Source organism: Ornithodoros turicata, chromosome 2 (assembly GCF_037126465.1).
Source record: "Ornithodoros turicata isolate Travis chromosome 2, ASM3712646v1, whole genome shotgun sequence".
NCBI classification, from domain to species: Eukaryota; Metazoa; Arthropoda; class Arachnida; order Ixodida; family Argasidae; genus Ornithodoros; species Ornithodoros turicata.
Window position 1 is genome coordinate 32,651,454 of NC_088202.1, and position 25,556 is coordinate 32,677,009.

General features: G+C 45.7%; 1 long non-coding RNA gene across 1 annotated transcript; it reads right to left on the reverse strand.

Annotated features, from left to right (window-relative positions):
- Nucleotides 1-11,277: 11,277 nt before the first annotated feature.
- LOC135383322 (uncharacterized) lies at nt 11,278-12,194 on the reverse strand. Its single transcript, XR_010419809.1, has 3 exons — nt 11,981-12,194; nt 11,732-11,804; nt 11,278-11,387 (listed from the first exon to the last, which is right to left on the reverse strand). It is a non-coding gene; the product is annotated as an uncharacterized LOC135383322 (long non-coding RNA).
- Nucleotides 12,195-25,556: the final 13,362 nt, after the last annotated feature.

Genomic DNA, 25,556 nt, shown 5'->3' on the forward strand with positions numbered 1-25,556 from the left:
TAATATCTTTCACCCAAACTTTGTGCCCGCGTCCCATCGCCTTTGCCGGATGTACATACGGATTATAAGTAATAAACAAACCCGCACTGGGGACACCAGACGCCAGACTTCCTAACAAAAATGACCTTGCTGCGGTGTGGACAGGTTCATTTGGTCGCCGTGTGTGGCCAATAATGCACGGACCTGCCGTCGACGATGCAGCGGTTGAGTGAGGTGTCTGAATAACTTTGGGTTCGTCAGCGTTGGAAGTCGTCTACATGGCTCGGAACATTTATAGTGAGGAACGTGTGTTTTGTGCCGATTATGCACGTCGACATCGGAAAAGGATTCTTCGCCAGAGTGGATTCACAACTGTGTCAAGCCTTGACATCGGCGCGCTGAAGGCGCTTCTCGAACCTGAGCGACGTGATGAAGTCAGCGGTGAGGACCAACTATGTAAGAATTGTGCTGCGCACTTTCGTTCAGCAATTAGTGATCTATCGCAGTCCTCGCCCGTTGCTGTATCTGACACAAACTATGTTCAGAGCAAGAACATTATTGAAGAAATTAATAAGAGTATTTCGACGGAAAATATCGACATAACTCCGCTGCGGAAGCCGGCGTCTCTCAAAAGGAAACAAATGCCGTCGTATGCGTCACGGAAACGGAGAGAAGTTGGCGACGCATTGAGCAGGTCAATAAGCCGCAGAATACGTGATGCATATGACGTAGACGAACCGACCACCTCCGGAACAGACTGCACGAGATGTTCTAGCCTTTGCGCAACATCAGGGCCGCTTATCAGAAGTGCACCTCCAATCAAGAAAGATGCCAGATTCTTACGCTTCTTCCTGAAAACATGACGAAAAAAGAAATAGTAGGACTGATCCCGGATGCAACGAAATATGTGATAGAAAAATCAAAAAGTATGAGAGGGAAGCAGGGCGTGTGGGCCGATGCCGGACAAGTATGGTGGGCATCCTGTCAGCGAGAACGACGTACAGGTTGCACTCCGGTACTATCTTGAAGACGAAAAGGACTGTTCTGTCCAAAGTCCCAACAAAAAAGACGTAATTCGTGTCACCAGAGGCGGGAAGAGAGTCGCTGTCGCAAAGCGCTTTATGACTCGTTCAATACGGGAAACGTTTAGCCTGCTCAAGAGCGCTCATCCGGGCATCAAGATAGGACTGACGAAGTTCTACACACTTCGGCCTAAGTGGGTTCGCACAGACCCACGTCCGGAACAGTGCGTGTGTTTGTACTGCGCAAACTTTGATTTGATCATCGCGGTCATAAACAGTGCGTCATCCATCCAGCTAAGCAGAGACCAACTGAATGCGATGTCTGTATGTCCTGAGTCGCAAAGGACATGCTTTTTGCAAGAGTGTCGCAGTTGTCAAGGGGCCAAAAGGATCAACCTACAGAAGCTAAGGATGGACCGTGCCGACGACGTTCATATGGCTCTCTGGGAATCTGGTGCCCTCATTAGGAAGACGCTAAAGGCATCGGTAATCCTGAAGGCGGTCAGGAAATGTGCTGCTCTGTACACCAAGCATGAATATACAGGGTGTCCACGCTAAGTGTGAACAGATTTTTTAAAAATATATCAATCACTTTTTCCGAGATGAAATCAATTGCAATATAGCATATGCTGAAGGGCACTCCCTAGGGGGGCATTAACAGATTCCTAAGGCAATGTCTTTATTAACTTTCAATAATTAACTTTTTAATTATAAAAGCTACGAAGTTGCTCCAATGAGAACATCTGATCTCTTCGGTCACCAGATACCAAAACCGTTTTCAGAACAAAAATCCGTTCGGTAGATCGTACGCAAAAAATTCGTGAAGGAACGCCATTTTTTTCCTTTATTTGGTTTATTGCGCATCTTCAAAGAAGCGGCTTTCCTTTACCCCCAGTGTGAGATTGGGAAGGAGCACAGTGCCGCCTCATGCGTCGAAGATTAGCTTTAACTTGCGGAAACAAAACAAAAACACAAATCTATCGGGTGACTCTATCGCGACTGCCCTTATCTTGGGCTGCATTTTCTGTTTTCTTTTAATCTTTTTCCAGGACGCAAGAGGCGATAGTGTGCTCTTTCATCCTCTCGTATTGGGGGCGAAGGAAAGACGCTTCTTTGAAGATGCGCAATAAACCAAATAAAGGAAAAAAAATGGCGTTCCTTCACGAATTTTTTGCGTACGATCTACCGAACGGATTTTTGTTCTGAAAACGGTTTTGGTATCTGGTGACCGAAGAGATCAGATGTTCTCATTGGAGCAACTTCGTAGCTTTTATAATTAAAAAGTTAATTATTGAAAGTTAATAAAGACATTGCCTTAGGTGTCTGTTAATGCCCCCCTAGGGAGTGCCCTTCAGCATATGCTATATTGCAATTGATTTCATCTCGGAAAAAGTGATTGATATATTTTTAAAAAATCTGTTCACACTTAGCGTGGACACCCTGTATATACAACATACAAAGAAGCACCATTTGGAACGAGAAGGCCTTCGTGGATCCAAGACATGTCGTCATGCACTTCGATTTTGCAGAAAACTGGAGAGTCAACTTCTCAAGTGAGGTCCAAGGACGCTATTGGAAGACAGATCAAGTATCCTTATTCACCTGTGTTGTAACCACCATGTCTTCGACAAATAGTTTCGCAACAGTGAGTGACGACCTATCTCACGATACTGCACATGCCCTTCTTGCCCTCCAAAACATAACCGAGGCTATACAAGACATACTGCCCGTGTTTTCCCATGTGATATACGTGTCCGACGGTGCTGCAGCGCACTTTAAGAACAGGTTCCAGCTCTATGAAATGGGGAAAAACAACTTGTTGCTGCGATGGATTTTCTCTGCCAGTGGCCATGTAAAAATGCGTGCGATGGGGTCGGGGGCTCTTTGAAACATAGAGCAAGTTTGGATAACTTGCGATGTCCACCTGCTGAAGCTATTCAAACCGCTGAAGATTTTGTGTGCGCTCTCAAAAAAAAAAAAAAAGGAACACGTCACGGAACTGCTGCACATTCCGTCGGCTCAGGTTGCAGCCTTTCGAAATTCGAAAAAGGATGAATGGGAACTGGTTCGGCCAGTGACAGGGATCCGTTCATCCCATGCGTGGTACAAAGCATCTGAAAGTCATGCAGTATCTGGAGTTCAGCTAGGAAGAACCGCCGAGGACATGTTTGAACCTCGGTTATAGCTGCGATGTTTTCAGCACGTCGAACGATCAGCGCACTACGTCTGGCTGGTGATGTTTTCGAGAATGTGCATACAAATCTGTGTTTTCCAACAGAATCAGTTTGTGATGCCGCTCACACATAGGTGACATTTGTTCCCGATTCCGCTTTCGGAGCTGTGTTTTGTATTTAAAATGTACGTATGGCTCTTTCATGCACCGTAACTACATTTTACGCTTGTTTTAGTGTCTTTGGTAAATTCTCTCTAAAGGTGAGCAATAGCAAATCCAGTCACCAAATAAACCACTCTACCGGCTTGCAATGTTGTATTATTCCTGTACTTCTATGCGTATCAATGTATTAGGCCAGCTGCCCTGCTTCAAGAAGGTAGTTAAATACGGACCACATCTTAAGCGCCTGTCAACAGAAAACAAAAGATTAGAACGAAAGATGGAACCGTCGGACCGCATTGTACCTGCTCTCCTCATACACGTAACATGATAGCAACGTTTGTTCTTTGCACCCTGTCCTTAGTCGAAATACGATATGGCACGAAATGTCCATCTCAGGCACAGAAGATGATGAAAGCCAGGTTCCCTTCGTCGACGATCAGTACAAACGCCGGAGGGTGGCCGGAGTTGGAACCGCATGGCCGCGTTGTACATGCTCTCCTTATGCGCGCTGGCATTTCGGTTCTAAACTTTTAGAATACACAAATTTTACACCATTGGAAAGGTAATATAATCAGGATTCCATGCAATTTTTTTTGCCAAAATTAAAGGTGGGGTTTTTGAGGAATTGACCTACGAACTTCGCGTATTTTCACGGAGGGAGCATGGTTCGTCTCATCTTACCTATTCTGCAGTAACACTAACATTTATGCGTAATACGTCGTTGGAAAGAGCAATTAATTATCTTTCATTTGGTGCAGAGTTTGTTATTGTACCGTGCGTACTTCTTCCGTAATAAAAGTTTAAAATGTGCGCAAAATCGCGCTCACGAGCGGTTTCGCGATTTTTTATAGAACAGTTCGTGAGAGGAAATGCCCGTTTTTTGAAATTATGTGGTAGTCCGGCATCTGTAGAACGCGCAAACAAATTCGCGCTCCTCTAGCGCGTTCGTGGTGCGGACGAGACGCTCTCAAAGTACCACCCGAGGAAGATTCTGTGAAGCGCACGACGCCACCCAGGCACGCTCGTCAATTTTTTTCTCGGCAACTGCTGCGATCTCAAGTTTCGGACCAGTGGCACTGTTCATCATAGAGGTGTGGCTTTAGCATAAAAAAGAAACAACGAAATCGGAGGACCAAAGGGGACCGGCTTGCCTGAACTGAGATGAAATCAAGAAGTTGTATTCCTGAAGATCTTGCTCACTCATGCTCACTCAACTCGCTGTTTGCTCACTCATGCTCACTCAACTCGTCACTTGCTCACTCACTCACTCAACTTGCCGCTTGCTCACTCATGCTCACTCATCATGCGCTCAACTCTTTGTTTGCTCACTCATGCTCACTCATCCTCTGCTCAATTCTCTGTTTGCTCATTCATGCTCACTCATCCTCTGCTCAATTCTCTGTTTGCTCATTCATGCTCACTCATCCTCTGCTCAATTCTCTGTTTGCTCACTCATGCTCACTCACTCGTCCCCGGCTGTCCGTTCGCTCACTCATGCTCCGCTCATTTTCCAAAATGAGCATGAGTGAGCATGAGTGAGCATGCTCATGAGTGAGTTTTGCCGAGGTATGCCTCAGCGTACTCGACAACCACGTGATCCGCCGTTATTCCGCAGTTCCTCCTATGAAGACCCGGAAGACTGGATTGAACAGTCCGACCGTGTTGCTGCATTCAACAGGTGGGATGACGAAAACAAATTGCGGAATGTTTTCTTTTACCTCGAGGAATCCGGCAGAACATGGTTTGAGAACCAAGAACGGACCTTGACGAGTTGGACCACTTTCAAAACCGAGTTTCTCAAAATTTTTACAACAGTCGTGAGGAAAGAGCGAGCAGAACTTTTATTGCAAACACGCGTGGAGCAACCCAACGAAAGTGTTGTTGTTATGTGGAAGAAACGAAGCGTCTGTTTCGACTGGCTGAACCAGGTATGTCTGAAGACAAGAGACTACGCCACTTAATAAGAGGGGTCAAGCAATAACTTTTTGCGGGGCTTGTCCGCAACCCTCCCACCACTACTGCGCTGGTTTCGTCCAGGACACTACAACAATAGAAAAGACGCTGGACATGCGTGCCAAACAGTATGACCGCCCTCCTCAGACACAAACAACGATTTACATGCAAACAAACTGCTTTAGTATGGACTCTCTACGAGATGTGATACGGGCCGTAGTATGTGAAGAAGTGCGAAACTTCAACCGTCAGGTCAACCTCATACCCTTTCCTTGACCGATGCGGTTCAAGATGAAGTTCAACAAGCACTAGTGTCACGATATCAGGCACAGTCTGCGCCGCAGTTGCAAGCAATAAGTCATGGTGCGACCAATCGTGATAACCATTGAGCCTTTACAGGGACCAGCGATTTACCCCAGTACGTCAACCATCTTACTCTGCGCCCATTACTGATACACCGGCAGTTCCACGAAAGAGCGAAGTCTGGCGGACCATTGACCGCCGACCCATCTGCTACCACTGCGGTGAAGCTGGTCATGTGTATCGTTACTGCCCGTATCGACGTCTAGAACTACGAGGGTTTACAGTCAACGCGCCACGACCGAAGCCTGGCGAATACCCACAAGACATTGACGCCTATGTCGGTGATACTGATAGGGGAGCACCGGGACAGTTTTCTCCTTCCCCATCCCCTCAATGGTACGGCTCACCAAATCGCCGGTCGTGCGCTTCGTCTTCAAGGCAAAGGTCCCCAAGCCCACGTAGGGGAACAGCAGTCTCTGGAGGTGGGACTGCTTTTCGTCGATGTGTCAAAGGTCCTCCAACCTCTCAACGTCGTAAGATTGATTCGCCGCCTCGTCGTAGCCGTCACAGGGTACCTAACACTGCTAATTTACCAATAAGAATTGATGGGCATCACATGACTGCACTTGTCGACACGGGTGCCGACTATTCGGTCATTAGGGGAAGATTTGCTGCGAAGCTCAAGAAAGTAACGACGACCTGGGACTGCCCACAGATACGTACCGCTGTGGGCCATCTAATTGTGCCTACGGGAACTTGCACAGCGCGTGTACAAGTGCAAGATCACCTTTACCCAGTGACGTTCGTCGATTTGGGGCATTGCTCACGGGATGTAATTCTCGGAATGGACTTTTTGACAGAAAACGGCGCAGTGATTGACCTACAGTGTGGATCCGTTACTTTTTCGACAGAAACTCAGAGGGAACTGCCCTCTTTCCCGTCGACTGCTTCAGGTGCCGTATCGTTAAAAATTGTTGACGACCACGTCAGCACCCCACCGCTATCATCGCTCATGATAACTGTGTGTGCTGACGTAACTGACGACCACGAAGGCGTCGCTGAAGCTAACCAAACTTTGCTGTTTGATCGTTGTATATCAGTTGCAGGAAGTGTTGTGATGGTCAAAGGTGGGCAAACGTCTATTCTTGTTGCGAACTTTGGGCCCGCGTATCAGCATCTGAACAAGGACACTACAGTTGCCTTCCTTGAAGGGATTGATGAGGTCAGTAACACCCTCACGCTCAATGACCCGGCCTCACTAACGTCGCCAGGTCGTTCGTAGGATGTCACGTTTAACATTAACCCGTCGTTGTCATACGAAAAACTAGAACAGCTACAAAACCTGCTACAACATTACCAGGATTGTTTTTCGTCATCTTCGAGAGTAGGCCAGACCCCGCTGGCAAAGCACCGTATCCTCACTGACGATGCAGCGGCACCGACTCGCCAGGTACCTTATAGTGTGTCGTCAAAGGACGTGTGTCGTCAACGTGACGCCATTCGTAACCAAGTGACAGAGATGCTTGACGATGATATTATACAACATTCCAAGAGCACCTGGGCATCGCCCGTAGTACTGGTCAAGAAGAAAGACGTGACTTTCAGGTTTTGTGTGGTTTACGCCGGCTGAACAAAATAACGAAGAAAGATGTTTATCCACTACCCCGAATCGACGACGCTCTTGATCGTCTTTGCCATGCAAAATATTTTTCTTCACTTGATTTAAGAAGCGGGTATTGGCAATTGAAGTTGATGAGCGGGATCGCGAAACGACAGCGTTTGTAACACCAGACGGCTTATACGAATTTAAGGTCATGCCGTTCGGGCCCTGTACTGCACCTGCTTCATTTCAGAGGGTTATGGATACAGCACTGGCAGGTTTAAAGTGGCAAACTTGTATATCTCGACGACGTCGTTGTGTTCGCCGGGAACTTTGACGAACACGTCAACAGGCTACAAGTGGTTTTGGAGGCGATTCGGAAGTCTGGTCTAACCCTCAAGCCGGAAAAGTGTCACTTCGCATACAGCGAGCTCAAGTTTCTCGGCCACGTTGTAAACAGTGGAGGTGTTCTGCGGGACCCTGACAAAATAGCTGCAGTTGTAGGTTTTCCCAAGCCTAAGGACAAAAAAGCTGTTCGGAGATTCCTCGGACTATGCGCGTATTACAGACGGTTTGTGCCTGGTTTCTCCCGCATAGCAGAGTCACTTAAAGGGGCCGTAAACAGGCCACCAAACATTTCTGAAATAATGATACCCCATGAAAGAACGCAGCTCATAATACCCAAATATACATTTCGTTCTGCTCGTGCCAGCTCATTGACCTGGATAACTGCTTTCAAAGATGAGTAACCAGCGAGCCTCTCTCCACAACGCATACGTCACATGGCTACGTAGCGTTTTGCCGTCCAATCGGGCGGCCCAGCTGCGCACAAGACGTTTCAAATTACCAGCCAATAAACATACTTCGTTATCAGCTGTGAGTCGGAGCGCTCAGTTTGTTTATGTGAAACGACATTTTACGCTCCGTGGTTTCGCAATTCAACGTCATGACATCTTCAACATCTCCGACTGGCGCAAACGTCAACAGCTGGGTTGCTATCACATGACGCGATTCGAACCCGGGTTCCTCCCAGTCACGACGTGACATGGCCAGCACGCTATCCACTGTACCACGCGAGCTGTTGACGCGATGCCGCGTGGATCAAACTAGAGTCACTAAATAAGCTACGCTTCAGAGTATCGACACTGAGGCAAAAAGAGCCGCCATGTTGTTTCGGATGACCTCCAGCCCCACCTCTATTTTGGCAGTAGAAATAGATGAAGGTGACTCTAGATCAAACCACAGTCCAGTTGTTGGAACCATTCGAAGATGACGAAGATGTTCCATCGCGCACCTACCTAAGATTCCAGAACTGTAGTCCCGGATATTCACTCGCGCAGGTGGTGTGCTGCGTGCTACTGACCAGAAAACGTAGTGCGCGTATGATACCCAAATTATACGCATTTCTTTCTCAGTTTGAGGCTGTAAATGTTTAGATTTTGAATAGAAGAGGATTCACGTTCATCTAGTCCAATTCCGCATTTCAAATAAAATCATACGTGGAACACTCAATCGTAATTGGTGAGGAAAGCGCTACGTCAAAATGACGTAAAGTTAGAGCGCGGGGCGGAGCTAAAATGCGAAAGAGTGCAGTGAATATTTCATCCGTATACAAGCGCCTTTTGTTTTTGAGCGTTATTAATTGCAAGGAGTTTTCACTGACTAAATTTCAATAATATAACACAAAGACATGTGCACCTTTTGTACCTGTTTACGGCCCCTTTAACCGTCTCATGAAAGAGGATACATCGTTTGTGTGGGAACTACCATAGGAAAAAGCGTTCCGTGAACTTCAGCGACACTTGTGTTCTCCACCAGTACTTGCGCATTTCGACGAAACCGCCGAGACTCATATTCACACCGATGCGAGCGGTGTCGGACTCGGGGCTGTACTCGTACAGAAACAGAGCGGACGTGAAAGGGTCATTGCTTACGCCAGCCGTGGGTTATCAAAGGTTGAAACAAACTATTCGACGACGGAGAGAGAGTGCCTCGCAATTTTATCGGCTAAGTCGAAGTTTCGGCCATATAGATACGGAAGACCATTTAAAGTGATAACTGATCATCACGCTTTGTGTTGGTTAGCTAGTTTGAAGGACCCTTGGGGTCGCCTCGGCCGATGGACCCTACGGCTACAAGAATTTGACATTACTGTCGTTTACAAATCGGGACCACTCCGATGCAGACTGTCTTTCACGTGCACCAGTCAAACCAACACCGACTGATACTGGAAATGACGAAACGTTCCTGACCACGATCAGCGCAGTGAACTTTGCAACGCAACAACGAAATGATCCAGAAATTAATGAAGTTATCGGTTATCTGCAGAACGAAAACAGCTCTGTTCCGAAAGCGTTCCGACGCGCCTTATCTACGTTTTGTTTGTGGAATGGCGTCTTGAGGAAAAATAATTTTAAAGGCCCGTTCCGACATACAGCGCTTTGCTCCAGAGCACTGGAAAACAGCGCTGTTTTTCCCTCCTCTCCCGGCCTCGACTCGAGCTTCGGTGAACTTTCCCATCGCTGTCTCCCAGCGATAGGCTCCCTGTACCAATGAGAACGCGGCGCCGCGTTTACGTGACGGTACGATCACGTACAATCACGTGAGATCACCAAGTACAGCGCTGGGACAAGCGCTGCAAGTGCGAACCCCCGCACAGTGGAAATACAGCGCTGTTTTGCAGAGCTGTGGTGCAGCGCTGTGGAGCAAAGCGCTGTATGTCGGAACGGGCCTTAATTCTTCAAGAGCAAAATACCTTCTGGTGGTTCCGTTACAGTTACGTGCCGAAATCGTGGAAGCATGCCACGATGAACCATCTTCAGGCCACCTCGGACAAGCACGTACTTTAGCGCGAGTTCAAGCACGCTACTACTGGCCACATGTTGTTGCTGATGTTAGTCATTACGTTCGAACATACCGGGACTGTCAACGTCGGAAACCTCCGCACCCATGCCTGCCTCCTCCTGTCTAAGGCCTGTCTCCTGAAGCCTATTGACCCACCGACAAGACCTTTCCAACAGATTGGGATGGACTTGTTAGGCCCGTTTCCTGCTTCAAGTATGGGCAACAACTTTATTATAGTTGCCACAGACTACCTAACACGGTATGCCGAAACTGACGCCATTCCTAATGGTAGTGCTTCGGAGGTTGTTAAGTTCTTTGTTCATCGGATTGTTCTTCGGCACGGAGCACCAGAAAGAAATTGTTATTACGAATACACTCTAAGAAAAAAAGGAGTAAAACGGGGAGTAATTGCAGCTTATACTCCACCTGGACTGCAATTACTCCCCATTTTACTCCCCAAACCCGGCATTTAGTCCCGACATTTACTCCCCAGGACTGCAAATTGCCACTGAACTTCGCGAATTGTCTTCTGAATGCAACAGTCTACGTAAATATGTGCCCTTGGTCAGTCTGATGGCATAAGGCTGCATAACTCAGCCAACACAGCAATTTTCCAGCCACACAGAGTAAGAAACACTTAGCGCATCTTTCTTCGCAAACTGCGCCCTATGTATGGCGCAAGATTTTATATAACTCGATATATCACGGTTGACGGTTTGCTTCAACATATTTTCATGCATGCACACGAATTATGTACCTGGGACTCTCAAAACAGCGCGTTAAATGCAGTCTCCACTCTGTGACATTCATTTACTCCCACACTCTGAAAAAAAAAGGAGTCGTACCGACTCCTTTACGGGGGTAAAACGTCCTAACTCCGGGGTGCAAAATAACACCCCTTTTGAAGAGTATCTGCAACTCCGGGAACTACGGAGTAAAGTTTACTCCTATGGTACAGAGTAAAAGTTACTCCCACACAGCTCCCTATTTACTCCAGCATATCGGGTGTAAAAGTAACTCCGTTCATGAGGCTAGCATAACTCCACTGGGGAGTTCTTGTTATGCTACAAAAGGCATAAAAGTTATGCCCTTCACCTGGAGTGCACATTACTCCAGTCGTCTCCTCACCTTGAAGATCATGCAAATAAGTGTTGCAAAACAGTATCTCTAAATAAGAAACATTTATTGTGTCTCTGATACAAATTGGCAAGAACAGAAAAAAGGAAGCTTTCAGTGCTTAATATGATCCTATGAAAACAACTGGTAAGATGCCACAGGTACAAGTACATTCTTGCATTATAAGGTTGCCACACACCCAATGCAACTATCACCTGGCATATACTTCCAACTCCTACAAACAGGAAACAAAACAGTTATTCGAAGTTCATCTGTCACTATACATTAACATATCAGTGCATAGGAATTTGGCATAACGGCACCCACTTTTCTGCTTTCTCACGAGAAAGAAGGGGGAGACGCGCCTTTTGAAGTGCATCTGGCTGAGGCATAAAGTGCAGTACATGTACTTTAGATTTTTCTTTTTTCTTGGCAGAAGGGTAGTTGCCTTATATGAGAAACTGCTGTCATATGCAATTCACAATTTGGAGCTACAAGAATATCTTGCCTAAAATAGATGTGTGTATACACTTCCCACTATACCTATTGTAAAGCACCTGTAATAAGATGAGCACTTACACAAGTGAAAAGGTCAGATGCACCTCCTTCAGCAGATGAGCAAGGGCATGAATTACTCATGCTGGGTAATAATCTGCAACATAAATATAGCTAATGGAGTCCGAGCAGTGGCGATATGTTACTTCATCATAAGTCAAATACTTTCATAACTAACAATTTCTTGTGCCAAACAAACTATGCTAGGAAAATGAATGGTTGGAATCATGTCTGTGCGTGCAAAAACTGATTCGTGCTATGTCGGTTACTTACTATCTTGTTCATCAATAATATTCTCATTTATGAGCTGATCATTACTCTAACTAGTCCCTTTCTCTTCCTTGCAATGTGCATCCATCCTTTGTGGAGGTGGAGCAGCACTTCCTTTTCTCTGTCTGCCCAATGTGCCGTGCAAACGACTCGTAAATCTGAAACAGTAACAACAGCATTAGAACTCAACACTGATGCAGTGGCGGATCCGGGGGGAGGGACGGGGCGATCGCCCCCCCCCGCTTAAAACAGTAGGTTTAGCAGCGGTGTCCCTCACTCCCCCCACTTAGGGGCTTCGACAAACAAACCGCCCCCCCCCAAAACAACAACAACAAAAGCGACACGGACTGGATCCGCCCCTGCACTGACACCACTTGTCGTCGGCAGGATACACGTGAATGATAATACAGAACTGCGGTAATACCTACCCCATTGAAACTTACCAGTGCAGGGTACCTCCTTACCACAACCTGCACAGGTGACTTCTCATTCCAGAGCCATGCCGAGTGATGCTAGCCTTTAGGTAACTTGCCACCTTCGTTATCTGCAGTGCGTTCCATCAAAGCCAGACTATTCTGCAATGCTGTTAACATTAATTAACAAAGCGTCCTATCCAAAATACGATTTCACATATCGTCAATTTGAAGTTCCTGTTCTTCAAAGAAGTTACACTTCTTAGGATACAAAGGTCCACTTACGAAAAGAAACTCTCTTGAAGAAGCATAACTGTGAACAGCTACCATATTTTCATAATTCGTGCACGTAACACAGGACGCATACTTACCTGAAGTACATACAGGACGCCACTCAGACACATGATTTGTAGTTGTGGCATTCATTGCACTTCAGCACGCCGACGTTGTTCTTCGAAGATAATCTTATTCAGCTTTGAGAACATCATTAATAGATACAGTTTCAAGTTCCCGCACGACAACGGCCAACCGCTAAACGACCGCGCGATGTCAGTGTTGCTAGACTACGCAATGAAAAGAACGAAAACGGTCCAAGAATATGAAGACGCCTCGCGCTCAACTCTTACCACGGAGTAAAGCGCTGGTTGAATGGAGTTATTAGAGCATGAAAACATAGAAACGCAGAAACAGGGAGTTGCAATGGTGTTTGGTGAGAGTTAAACTGCATCAAGGGGTGTAAAATTGCCTAATACTCTCGTTCGACTCCTTTTTTTCTCCGAGTGCATGCATTTACTCCCGAAACGGACTATTTTTTGTGGCAATGCATTTAGTCCCCAAAAGGAGTAAAAGTACTCCTTTTTTTCTTAGAGTGTAGAGGAAAAGCCTGCACGGGCAAGCTGATGCAGGCCATCGTCCTCTATTGCCATACTAGCCATCGTAAGACAACTGCTTATCATCCGCAAACAAATGGGCTGACGGAACGGTTGAACTTTAGCGGATATGTTATCCATGTATGTGGATGTTGAACATAAGGCTTGACATGCTGTATTGCCCTACGTAACTTTCGCATACAACACAGCTCTTCAAGAAACTACGGGTATCACTCCATTCAAACTTGTCTACGAAAGAGAAGTCACAACAATGCTTGACGCGATGCTACCGAATGTCGAAGATGATAACGTGGATCCCGAGGTGGCTATGTTCCTTCAACGAGCAGAAGAGGCACGTCAGATAGCACGGCAAAGAATAAAGAGTCGACAGAGCCGTGACAGAAGACTCTACAACCTTTGACGTCGTGACGTCCAGTATAGGCCTGGAGACAGAGTTTGGGTATGGACACACTTCAGAAGACGAGGCCGTAGTGAGAAACTCCTGCGACGTTACTTTAGCCCGTGCAAGGTAAACCGTCACATCGGTGACCTAAAGTATGATGTCATTCCGCAGATTGGACTCAACACTCAGCGCGAAGACGCGTTCTTCCCGAGGTCGTTCATGTAGTACTCCTTAAACCGTACTACGACAGATAGAGGATATTAGAGAGTTTTAGCAGACCGTTGATAACGTGGCTAGCGTCGAACCGTATCAACCGGAACCAATCAGTGGACAAGATTCTGAGTCACGCACCACTGCGATTGGTTCCGATAGGCACGATAACCTTATCAACGGTATACTAAAACTCACTAATGTTAACGTTTCACTTGTTTGCTTATATTAACTAAAGACATCGGGACGATGTTTTCTTTTTTCTTTTTTTGAGGGGGGATTGTGCCACGAAGGCTATCTTCATCTTACTCATGTTTCTCTTAACTTTGCGTTTTATTTGCGGCTGTATCACTGTATCTTTACTGTACTATCATCTGTACCATCTTTAACCCTCTTGCAATCTGTTTGTGCCTTACATGCGTGCTAGAACGGTGGGCGTGAAAGCCTTCCCTTTCTTGCCCCCTCTATTGGTGGGAAGTTGAGGCCAGTGTTCAGGCGGCTCTGGCGGGAATGGCAATTCAGACTTTTGCCAGGGGCACACGTTTCTTAGATGTCTCCGTTACTATTGTAGTGTAATCTTGAGGAAACAAGTTAGGCCAAATAAAAAAGTTGGTTCGCCATCATCGTCGTCTCTGCCTTGCGTGACAATATCACTCTTTGATAGGATTAAGAGAAGGTCCCTGGGGGCCGTTAACTTCAGATGCGTTAAGTTATTCGATTAGCGAATTATACGGAAAAAGCTTGCCCATTTTTTGGTGTAAATGATTATATAGTGTTTAAATGAAAGGTCAGCTATGCCGATATCCTAAATAGTCGAAACGGTTGTGATATTCTGAAAGCCCAAATCCAACTGTCCCCAAAATGCACCTTTATTCCCCCGGTTCTGCACAGTGCCATGTAAGAAACAAAAAAAAAACGACAATTCATTCCGAAACACACATGGGCGTAGCCATGTTTTATGACGTAGACGCACCCGAACGGGCACTGTGACGCGCCTTCGTACTTTGTCAGTGGATTCCAGCTGCGGCTTTTCGTGGCTTCATGTACCTGCGCTTGAAGATGGCGGATAGCCGGGTTCCACTGGTTCCGCGATGAGTAAACAGTGCAGCAGCTGCGAATTCATTCGTGTACCAAGCTCTCTGCGATGTTGCAACTGGAATTCGTCGTTTGTGCTTGGTGAGCTCGAACAATTTGTATTAATTCGCGTCTGCGTTAGCCCCTTTACAGCGCTTGCCCAGTGTAGGGACAAGTATCTTAGGGAATTGACTGGCGTTTCGACAGCCGTTTTAGCAACAAAATGCCGACAACGTTCTTTTGCAGGAAAAAGCGTGCTGCGTATATGAGAAACCGCATAATGCTACGGGAGAAGTTTTACGTACGATTTATCAATGTGTAACACCGTCTACGGTATTATGGAACGACGAGTGACGTAAAACAAAATACCACTCACGTTTTAAACATTTTGTGGGATTCTGTGCATTTTCCAGAAGCTTTTTTTGAATCGCACACTCACATGTCATGCTACGTCGTGTAGCACGCTACAAACTACTGCACTTCATGTCTAACATCTGGATTTTATTTTTAATGAGCACCGTAGCACAAAAACATGCGGCTGCGCACCATGCAGACGCAAACAAAATACCAGAGCCAATACTGCCTAGAAATACTACCACTTAGAAATGATGTTTCGGGAGTCTGGCGAGTTAGGGTATAGCATAGGTCCTAGAAATCCAATCAGCGGGTGCACCTTATCCCCCAGTAAAGTGCCGCCGTATTTCAACTTACAACTCAGCTCATGGGGTGTACAAGCGATAGAAGCGATTTATGCGACTGTCGTCATGGGTAAAATCACTAGTCAGTCTCTGGATTAATTCCATTCGCAGGAATTATTGCACAAATCACCTGGTATTGAATGTTTATCATGTGGAACATAGTAAGCAATTTGTAATAAGATACAACCATGTCTGCAGCATTCCCGCCTGTCTATTACCTTTGCAGGTAGAGATACGTTACCGAATGGTTCGCAAAGGCCGGTCTTACAGGGCCAGTGTAACTCGAGTCTTCATGGAAGTTATGCTTTAGCATAACCATCGCACATGAAGTAAATTATATACGCGCTTGCATACCAAGTTATTTTTTTATGCACGTGCTGTACCTTCCTAGTCATACATATGCACATGAATAACAGTGAATGTATGTGAAGTGGCAAAAAACGATGCTAGACTCTACCATCATTGTGCCCCTTTAACTTTGCAACTTTTATGTCTTGTGAACAGGAAATATCTAACTAGAAAAGACAAAATGTGTGTATTATTTGGTAAGCAAATAGATATCTTTATTTACATTTTTCATCAATCAGAAGGAGTGTGTGGAGGCGGGGTAGTTGGTGTACTTTCATCGTGACTAAGCAGCACAAGGACGCGGACAAAGAACGAAGACAGGACGAATGCTAACTCTCAACTGACACTCAACTGGTAGTGACTGTCAGTTGAGGGTTAGCAGTCGTCCTGTCTTCCTTCTTTGTCCGCGTCCTTGTGCTGCTTAGTCACGATGAATCCATCAATCAGCAATGTTGAGACCTGTAAATGTCAACAAGGAATGCACTTACAAACCATTCCTATATATTGAAATGCAGATATGACAATTCTGTTTTTGTACCTGAGTACAGTACAGCCTCAAAATTAACGAACTGTACAGGATCAGCAATCTTAAAATATCTCAAGAGGGGAATCTCGGACAGAAACAAACCCAAACCACTACTTACCGCGTACACATGCATCTTTCTTGGATTTTTCTAACTACTTCTTGTTGAAATCTGGAAATTTGGGGAGCATCCAGTGTCCCTACAATTAATTGCCAAGTTTCCTGAGGGCATCATATGTCTGTCCTTGGATGCCTATGTTTCAGTATGGTTTTCAGGTACAAGCTACCCCATTTCAACACAGTAGGAAATGCAGATTTGTAAATAGTATCTGGTGATTGCACTGTACATACCCCTCATACAAAGGACCATAGTGGATACTACATTTTGTGTGATAATGTCAGTAACACAAGAAAGCTAGATTTTAAACCACTCTTACTTCGTAGTAGTTTTTGTGTGAAGCTACGCAATTCCTGTCCACCAAATAATTTAGACCATATGTTTCGTCTGCCAGCGTGATGACCCCCTGAAAAGCAATTCGCACTTCCCTGCAACTACCGGTTCTAGAACCTATCCCTAACATGTGTAGCACTAGGGAGGCAAACCAAGGGCCACAGTGGAAAAGACAAACACACACAGGGGCTATGGTCTCACTGTTTAACAGCTGCGCTGTCTACAAAAATAAACATGTTCCAACTTAATACAACATGGTTTGACACGATACATTGGTGAAAAGTAAGAAATAAAATAGGTAGTTAAATTAACAATACATCAATGCATAATGTAAAAAACCCCGAGACTAGGGAACACGAAGGGACAGACTCCCTAAGTCTCGGGGTTTTTTACATTATGCATCATCTTCACCAGCTCGCTTGCTTCCTAGCCATTTTTTCAATACATCAATATTTGTCATACCATGACACTTTCCTTCCTGCGTTTGTGCGCTGCCATTCCTCCCACTTCGAGGAAGTACTGAACAATATTACTACATTGCGTGGCATTACACGCTCCTTTGACAGAACTTGAACAGCATTGCATAGTACAGAATAAAAGTAGTATATAATCAGCTCAAATAGCCCACAACTCACACAGCGGCCTGGACGCCCTTAATTAGCAATTAGAGCAATTTGGGACCCTCACATTAGGATTATTCAGTGAGTCATTACACTAATTGGGGAGCATCTAAAACGTGTCCAGACCACTGTGTGAGTTCATAAGGAACCAGTTCATAATGAGCCAGTTCATAATGACAAGTGTGTGAGTTTACATGAGGTACCTAGCAAGTACGGTGACCAATAGATCCTGTAAATTAATTATTTGCTGGGTGCCATGTCGGGATACCTGGCAATGAACAGGCTGATACAGTTGCTGCAGTAGCCCTTTCTGGTGATATAACTCCTTTTGATGTTCCTTGTCAGGACCTTAGGCCTGTCCTGAAAAAGCCATAAATAAAAAATGGCACCAGCACTGTGAGAAACAGGGCAGCAACAAACTTCGTTTGGTTAAAAGCCGCATACAGAGCCTGACACTATCTCATGACAGTCGTCTGCACGAAGTCATTTCATCACGACTAAGGCTTGAACACACTGACCTCACACATTGTTTACTTCTTCGCAGAAAGGAACCCCAAGTGTGGACACTCTGAGGAACAGCTTGCTACACTGCACATGCTTGTGACGTGCCCGCTACATGAGCCCCGCCGTCAACACCATTTTCATACATTTTATCAGCACAGTTTGCCGTTTCACCCAGTTCTACTACTGGGTGATGAGCCACTGTTGCCGTTTGTAAGAATCTATAACTTTCTGAGGGACGTTGGCTATCTATCTGCGATGTAGTTTTAATGTGCATATTTTTATCATATATAATGGCTTTGTTTATATCTCAATTTGCCAAGTATATTATTTTTAGTATAATTGTCTGATTTTTATCTAGTCACAATTTTATCATGGTTGTGGCCCACTATAGCAGGTGTTGCTTATGCGCCATTAACATTGAATCAACATCATGATCATCATCATATATAATGGCCATGCATGCACTGGCCTTCTTTCACTGAAAATATATGCTATCGTTGCATCTACCTGAACCTAAGATATAGGCTCAAATTAATAGTACCTCCTGGTGCCCTGGATGGTGCATGCCTCATTGTGCTTCCCATTTGGTAATCTCTTCTCCAACCGTATATCCTCGTCTGAGAGCCACAACGCATGCACTCTCTTTAAGCTTTCTTTCATACAGAGCTGTACAAGTGGAGAAAGAGAATATCTGCACTTTGATAGGGGATGTGCAAGCTAGCTCTACAGCTGCAAACATTTTACGGTAGTGCCAACATCGTCAAATTCCCCTTTACCACGGGATAAGGCAAAGAATGCTACGTAGCATGCCAAAGTGCTTGTGGAGGCAAAGGTTAGCATGTGTATTTTGTTTTTCTATTGCGACGCAGCACGATCAGAGAAGTAGTACATTTCTCGGTGTCACAGGGCAACAAGTTGTTGTGCGAGTTTTTGTTTAAACATTCTCTTTTGCGAGTTAGTTTAGAGAAGAGTTGTACAACAGGTACTGGTTCCGTTGGCCATGACAGATTGAGGATCCTCAGATTTGTTGCTGCCATGTGTTTTGTCAGACGTGTTGGAGGGATAGTCCGCGTGTGAGTCCGTGCGAGTCCTCAGAATAGTTGCCGACCCTCTGAGCAAGACCAGGCATGGCATTTTTGGGTGGGTGCTAAGCTTGTATTTGATAACTTCCTTTATCGCATCGTTTTCGTAGAATTTTTAGTGTTTTAGTGCATCGTACGCTATCGCCTTTGCGTACGTAAGGGATAGCGTGGTGGTCCTGCGCAATGCGCGAAGCTTTCTTTATGTTTTGTGCGTGCGCAGAACCAACAACGCTATCTTTTACGCACGCAAAAGAGATAGCGTACGTAAGAGATAGCGTTGTTGGTTCTGCGCACGCGCAAAACATAAAGACAGCTACAGAAGATACGCAGCCAGAGACAAGGGACGACAGATACGCAACAACTGATTACTAACAAGTGACAGAATTTAATGCGATAGAAAACAAGGAAACCACAAGGGGAAGTGATAGGAAAAACTGGCTTGTTAGTCATTATCTTCCTGTTCAGTGGTCTAACAGCGCCCAAGCAGCACAATGTACTGAAAGTCGAGTGCAACAGGGGTGGACGGTATGTGTCTTATCAATGTTCTTTAGTTTAACGAGTCTGTTCAAGGCCTTCCACCTACCCGTCCACCCCTCTTGCACTCGACTTTCAGTACATTTTGCTGCTTGGGCGCGTGCCGCACAGGTAGCTAATCCTCGTGGCGATAAGTCAAACCACCGAACAAGAAGATAATGACTACAAGCCAGTTTTTCCTGTCACGTCCCCTTGTGTTTTCCTTGTTTTCTGTTGCCCTAATTCTGTCAGTTGTTAGAAAGCAGTGGTTGCGTGAAGTCTGTCGTCCCTTGTCTCTGAATGCGTATCTTCCGTAGCTAATATGTACCAACTACCCCACATAAACTCGTTAATAAAGAGAGCTTCGCGGAGTGCGCAGAACCACCACACTATCACATACGTACGCAAAGGCGATAGTGTACTTTGCACTAAAACTCGCTGTTCGATACTCCGGTAAATAAGGTACTCTTTACATTGACGCTTGAATGAATGGTAGCGAAAAGTAAAGTCAGCAAAAGGAAAGGAGCATATAGTGCTGTTTTTTTTTACACCGGGAGTGTTGGCTGATTCGATTACAAACAGCTCAAGAAGTACTATATGTCTTCCGCATAACACCGACAGCAATTTACCTGCCGAAGTGTGATGTAGAGTAGGATTATGACTTTTCGCTTTTATTTCTTTTTTGCGCGCGAGTGATCCGGAGCAGTCTGCATCACACTATTGAGGCGCCTCAGTCTGTATTTTGGTTTGGTTTGGTAGGAAAAACACTGAAATTTCAGTATGCAGAAGGTCACTAAGACAGAAAAGCACAAAAAGTTTAAACAAGAAATGCAGCGGGAGCTTAAGGGCTGTTGCTCAACGTACGTCGCAACATTTGCTTGAGCTTTCTTGTCCTTCGAGGTGTCACTATGACGTTTGCCTCGAGCTCTGTACGCAGTTCAGCGTGCGTCATGGAGTCTGGTTCTCTCTTCTTCTGTTTTCCTGTTCTTACCCTTGCCGCCGTTCTTTGCACCAGTTATTCTATTATGTCTATGTACTAACTATCTCAATACACTCTTGGCGTTTGATGTATCTTGGATAAATAACGTAAATACAGCCCTTTGATTCATGTCATGGAGTCTACTGATATGTGGTTCGATCAACCTGAAGATTAAAAAAAAAGATATGGTGCGATTTGGCGGCGTCAGAGGCAGCGTTGCTTCCCTCTTACGTGTCTCTGAAGTACCGATAAGCAATAACTGTAGGAGTGCGTTGTACGTTTTCTCATTGATATTTTACTGATGAAGTAAAGATGACGCGGTTCTATCACAACACGTTGTATACACTCGTGGAGCTTCGTTATCGCATACAGCACGGTGCTGTTAAATCGTCTCGATGTCACCTTTATGTACGGAGATGTTCAAACGAAAATTGCTGGAACTATGCGCTGCACTATGGTGACCCAACAAATGAAGTTGTGCTTGCCTTTTACGAATTCTGCCCCGCTGCTGGACAGTTGGTCTTCCGCTTGATGTCCAGCTTTGAACAAAAGTTTACGGAACACTGTGGTGTCGCATTTCTCAATTGGAGCGACAGCTGAGCAGCAAACAGGAGCGGACACACATACCAAGAGATGGTAAGAATAGCCGGTCACCCGTTTCTTATTCGATCTCTTGCTGATAGTTAGCAGACGGCCGCTCCGATGAAGAAATACGTCAGCGCTGTGTTCCGTAAACGTTTATCCCAAGCTGTACTAACTGCGCACATAGTATGTCTGAAATGCTTTCCTTCTTTCTTTCCTTTTGCGTGCAGAGCAGCAGGATGTTTGACTTGTACAAAGTGAGACGCGATGATGGACATTGGATGACAAAGGACATAAACATTTTTTTTAAATTCCGTGTTAGCGCCGCGAAGCAACTGTGGCTATGAGCGGCGTACAGACGTGGGCAGATGGAGAGAGGACAGCGGGAAGTAGTGGGGGACAGGGGGTTAGTATGCGTCCTCAGACGACTTCAGCGAGAAATGTGCCTACATTCATCTGGAAAGTCTGCCGGAAAACCTAGGGAGAACCTCGGACAGCACAGCCAGTGCCGGGATTCCAACCCGCGTCACCTCCCAGTCTCGCCGTGGAAATCAGTAATTCTAACCACTACGCCACGGTAGCTGACACAAAAATAAATATTGGGTACTACATGTTACCAACCAAAGAGAGGAAAAACGATCCGAAACGCGCGTAGCCAAGTAGCGCAAATAAAACGTCATTCATGCGCAAATATGGCTGCATAAATCAGCTGTTCCAAGGACGAATTATAAAGAACAAAGGTGGCGAGGCTGATTCTGTAATTTCAGGACTTCGGAAACAGATGTTCGTAACTGGGATGTTACGATTACCGTTTGAATATCTATCATTATTTGCGCATTAGCATTATTTGCTGTATTTGGAGCTCGCGAAGTTGATGTGGAAGTGGGGAGAGGAACCACCCACATTGGGGCTCCCAAGCGAAGCTCCCTCAACAAGCCGAGCTGGAAAGTTTGGAAACTCAAAGGAACCTGACATTATTCACCCACAAATCTGCATTTAAAGGCATCACCATAAGAAAAGCAACGCATTATTCGCGCTCTTCGATTTTAAATGCGCGCATATCGGGGCGGTAGATAGATCATGCCTGCTTTACGAGGCGAAAGGAATCAACTTAGTGCTCTAATATCAGCCTCTGTGCTTGTTTACCACAGCTCATATCACGATATTCCTCGCCTGCGCGCCACTGGTCTCAGACCTCCTTACAAGCTGCGTGCATCGAAGCAAGATCTCGTGACAGCAAGTTATTATTATATAAGAGGGGGGAAAAGCCATTAAAAAAATAAGTAAATGATGCTAGACGTGTTTGAAATTCAAACTTACAGATTAAAATGGCTTCTATGGCTGCACGTAGAGAAACAGCACGTAGAGTATCTGTTTCTCTACGTGCAGCCATAGAGGCCATTTTAATCTGTAAGTTTGAATTTCAAACACGTCTAGCATCATTTACTTATTTTTTTAATGGCTTTTTCCCCCTCTTTATAATTCACTGGCTTGCACTGTGGCATTGAGGAGTGCTCAGTCACCCTCCCAGGTGTATATCGCTCGCTGAGTGACCCCTGATTTGCCAATCCCGAACGATGCACAGCTACCCAGGGCCGACGAGCCGCTAACCCGGCGAAACACGTGTGCTCTGGTGCTGTTGCATCGTTCAATGAGTATATATATATAGAACAAATAGGTTAATATATCAGACGGCTACGAAGTTGAATAAAAGTGAAATAATAAGACTTGGCCTACAGATTACAGGAACGTTAACAAAATCTAATTTATTTAATGGGCAATTTAACACATAGATTAAAAAACAAAAGAATGGTGGACGTTTCGACAGTGGCACTGTCTTCGTCAGGACAAAAGAGGTACAAGGGTTGCACATTGCTTAAATAGGTTTCCTGGGTGACGTCACAATCGGTGCAAGTATGCCACGTGGCAGTTGTCTGAGTCATATTCTGGAACATTCCGCAAGGTCAAGTCCGTGTGGTGATGTCATCTTTCTTGGGGAGCCAGCTCAGGGTGAGCTGTACTGAGGCCATAGCTGAAAAGAAAAAAAAAGAAAGAAAAAGGAAAATAAAAGGAAAAAATGGGAAAGTATATCCCATCTAGACGACCAGATTCCTTACTGTTGAAAGTACACCGGGATCTTCGTTAATGATTGATTGGAATTTGTAAATGAGGTAAGACTCGCGTTGTTCCCTGCCTCTATCGGAGCTAAAGTTTGATTGAAGAATAAAAAGGGCAACGTCATTTATTGAATGACCAGGCTGGTTGAAATGACGAGAAACAGGAAGATTTGGCTTTTTATTAACGTCCGACCTGTGGTTGTTGAACCTGATCCGAAAAGATGTTTTGGTTTGACCTACGTATTGTGCTTGACACGCGTTGCACTGAATGGCATAAATGACGTTGGATGAATTGCAGTCAAGTTCACCATGAATTTTGACGAAGAAATTAGAATTTGTGCTGTTAAGCACGTGGGCACTTAGCATTAGTTTGCATATTTGACATCGGCGGCCATTGCACGGGTGGCAGCCAGCCGTCGGACTTGTTGGTCGGTTGACTTTGGAGCTGACTAGATTATCGTGGAGGTTTTGCGAGCGCCTGTAGGTCACACGTTGCGGTTCCGGGAAGATTTGTCGCATGCGCTCTGACTGACAAAGAATACCGTGGTGGCGATTAAGTATACTGTTGATGTTGGAAACATTATTGTTGAATGTTACAACGAGGTTGACGGAACCATTGTCTGATTTGCGGTTGCGGTTTTGGAACAGAGCTTTGCGATCTGGCCTGCGGGCCTTCTTTATTGCGTCCTCAACTAAACTGGGTGGGAATTGGCGACTGATGAATGTTTGCTTGAGTTGGTTCAAATTTCTATCCAGATCACTGTCGCTGGAACAGATCCGTCTATAACGAAGTGCCTGGCTGTAGGGGATAGCAAGTTTAGTGTGCCGCGGGTGGCAACTCTTGAAAGCTAGGTACTGCTGGGAGTCCGTAGGTTTACGGAACAGGTCCGTAGTTAGGACCCCGTCCGTTAACTTTGCCTGGACATCTAGGAAGTTAACAGTTAGAGCTGAGTAAGAATTGGTGAATTTGATAGACGGATGTGCTTGGTTAAAATTGCTAATGAATATATTCAGATCGTCCTCCGAATATGGCCAAACCATAAAGATGTCGTCCAGAAAACGCTTGTACAACGTCGGCTTTTTCTCGCATTGGAACAGAAATGCCTCCTCCAGATTACCCATAACCCACCTTTATCACCATTTTGATTTCAGGTCCCGATCGATGCCAACAATGTTCGTGTCCCGAAGCGGAGCAAGAATCCTGGACTTCACTGAGGAGGTCGACCAGCTGCCGCCGTGCGTTCGCGTCGTCGTCCTGCATTGTGGGACGAACGACATGCCGTGCGCTGGACCGCAGCAGGCTATCTCTCACTACCAACGACTACTAGAGAAGATACGAGCTCGAGGAGGAATCGACATGGTGGTTTGCACCCTCGTCCTTCCTCGATCATATAACCGACGACGACCCTTCATTGACAGGCGCAGGGAGTTCCAGTGTAACCCGCGGGCCTTCGAGTTCAACCGTCGATTGATCCAGCTGTGCCGGAACACCGCGGACCTCTGCTACCTGGACCACGGATTCTACCGACTACGTCCCACCCAGGTCCTGGCTGCGGACGGACTTCATCCAAACTTCGAGGGAGTTCGGATGATCAGCCGTCACCTGCAGAACCTGCTACCACGACTCGCACGACGACTGCCACCTCGTCGACCTGACTCCCCCGCCGTCCCGGACCTGGTGTGGCCTACTCCACAGGAAGCCACCATCTTGGAACAGCGACAGCGAGGACGGACGCCACGACCATCAAGACAGGATTGACTAACCGCCGGTGAGCGTACTCTTTCCAACTTTGACCCTCAACCATCCCCTAGCGCCCATGCTTTCTTTAACCTTAGAAAACTAACTGATAAGTCCATACGGTATAGTTCTCATCGTGAAAGTTTGCAGCTCTATAAGCAACACAACAAAATTCCAAAGGGACTTGCAATCGACCTTAAACCTACTTTCCCCCTTAAAAATGAACACCAAAATAAGTGGAACGAGATTATCAACAATGCCTCCACCGCGTTAATCGATGTGTTGTTATCCCATTGTGATGACGCTATCAGCCAATTTTCTCAGGAAGCTTAAATTATTCGCGATAAAACCGCTCTTCGTGACAACCATAACTCAGATTTAGCATGCTTCGCTGAAAACAGGGAAGAAGCCGTGCACTGCAGTAAACGCAAAAAGCTCGCCAGGGACGGAGTTAG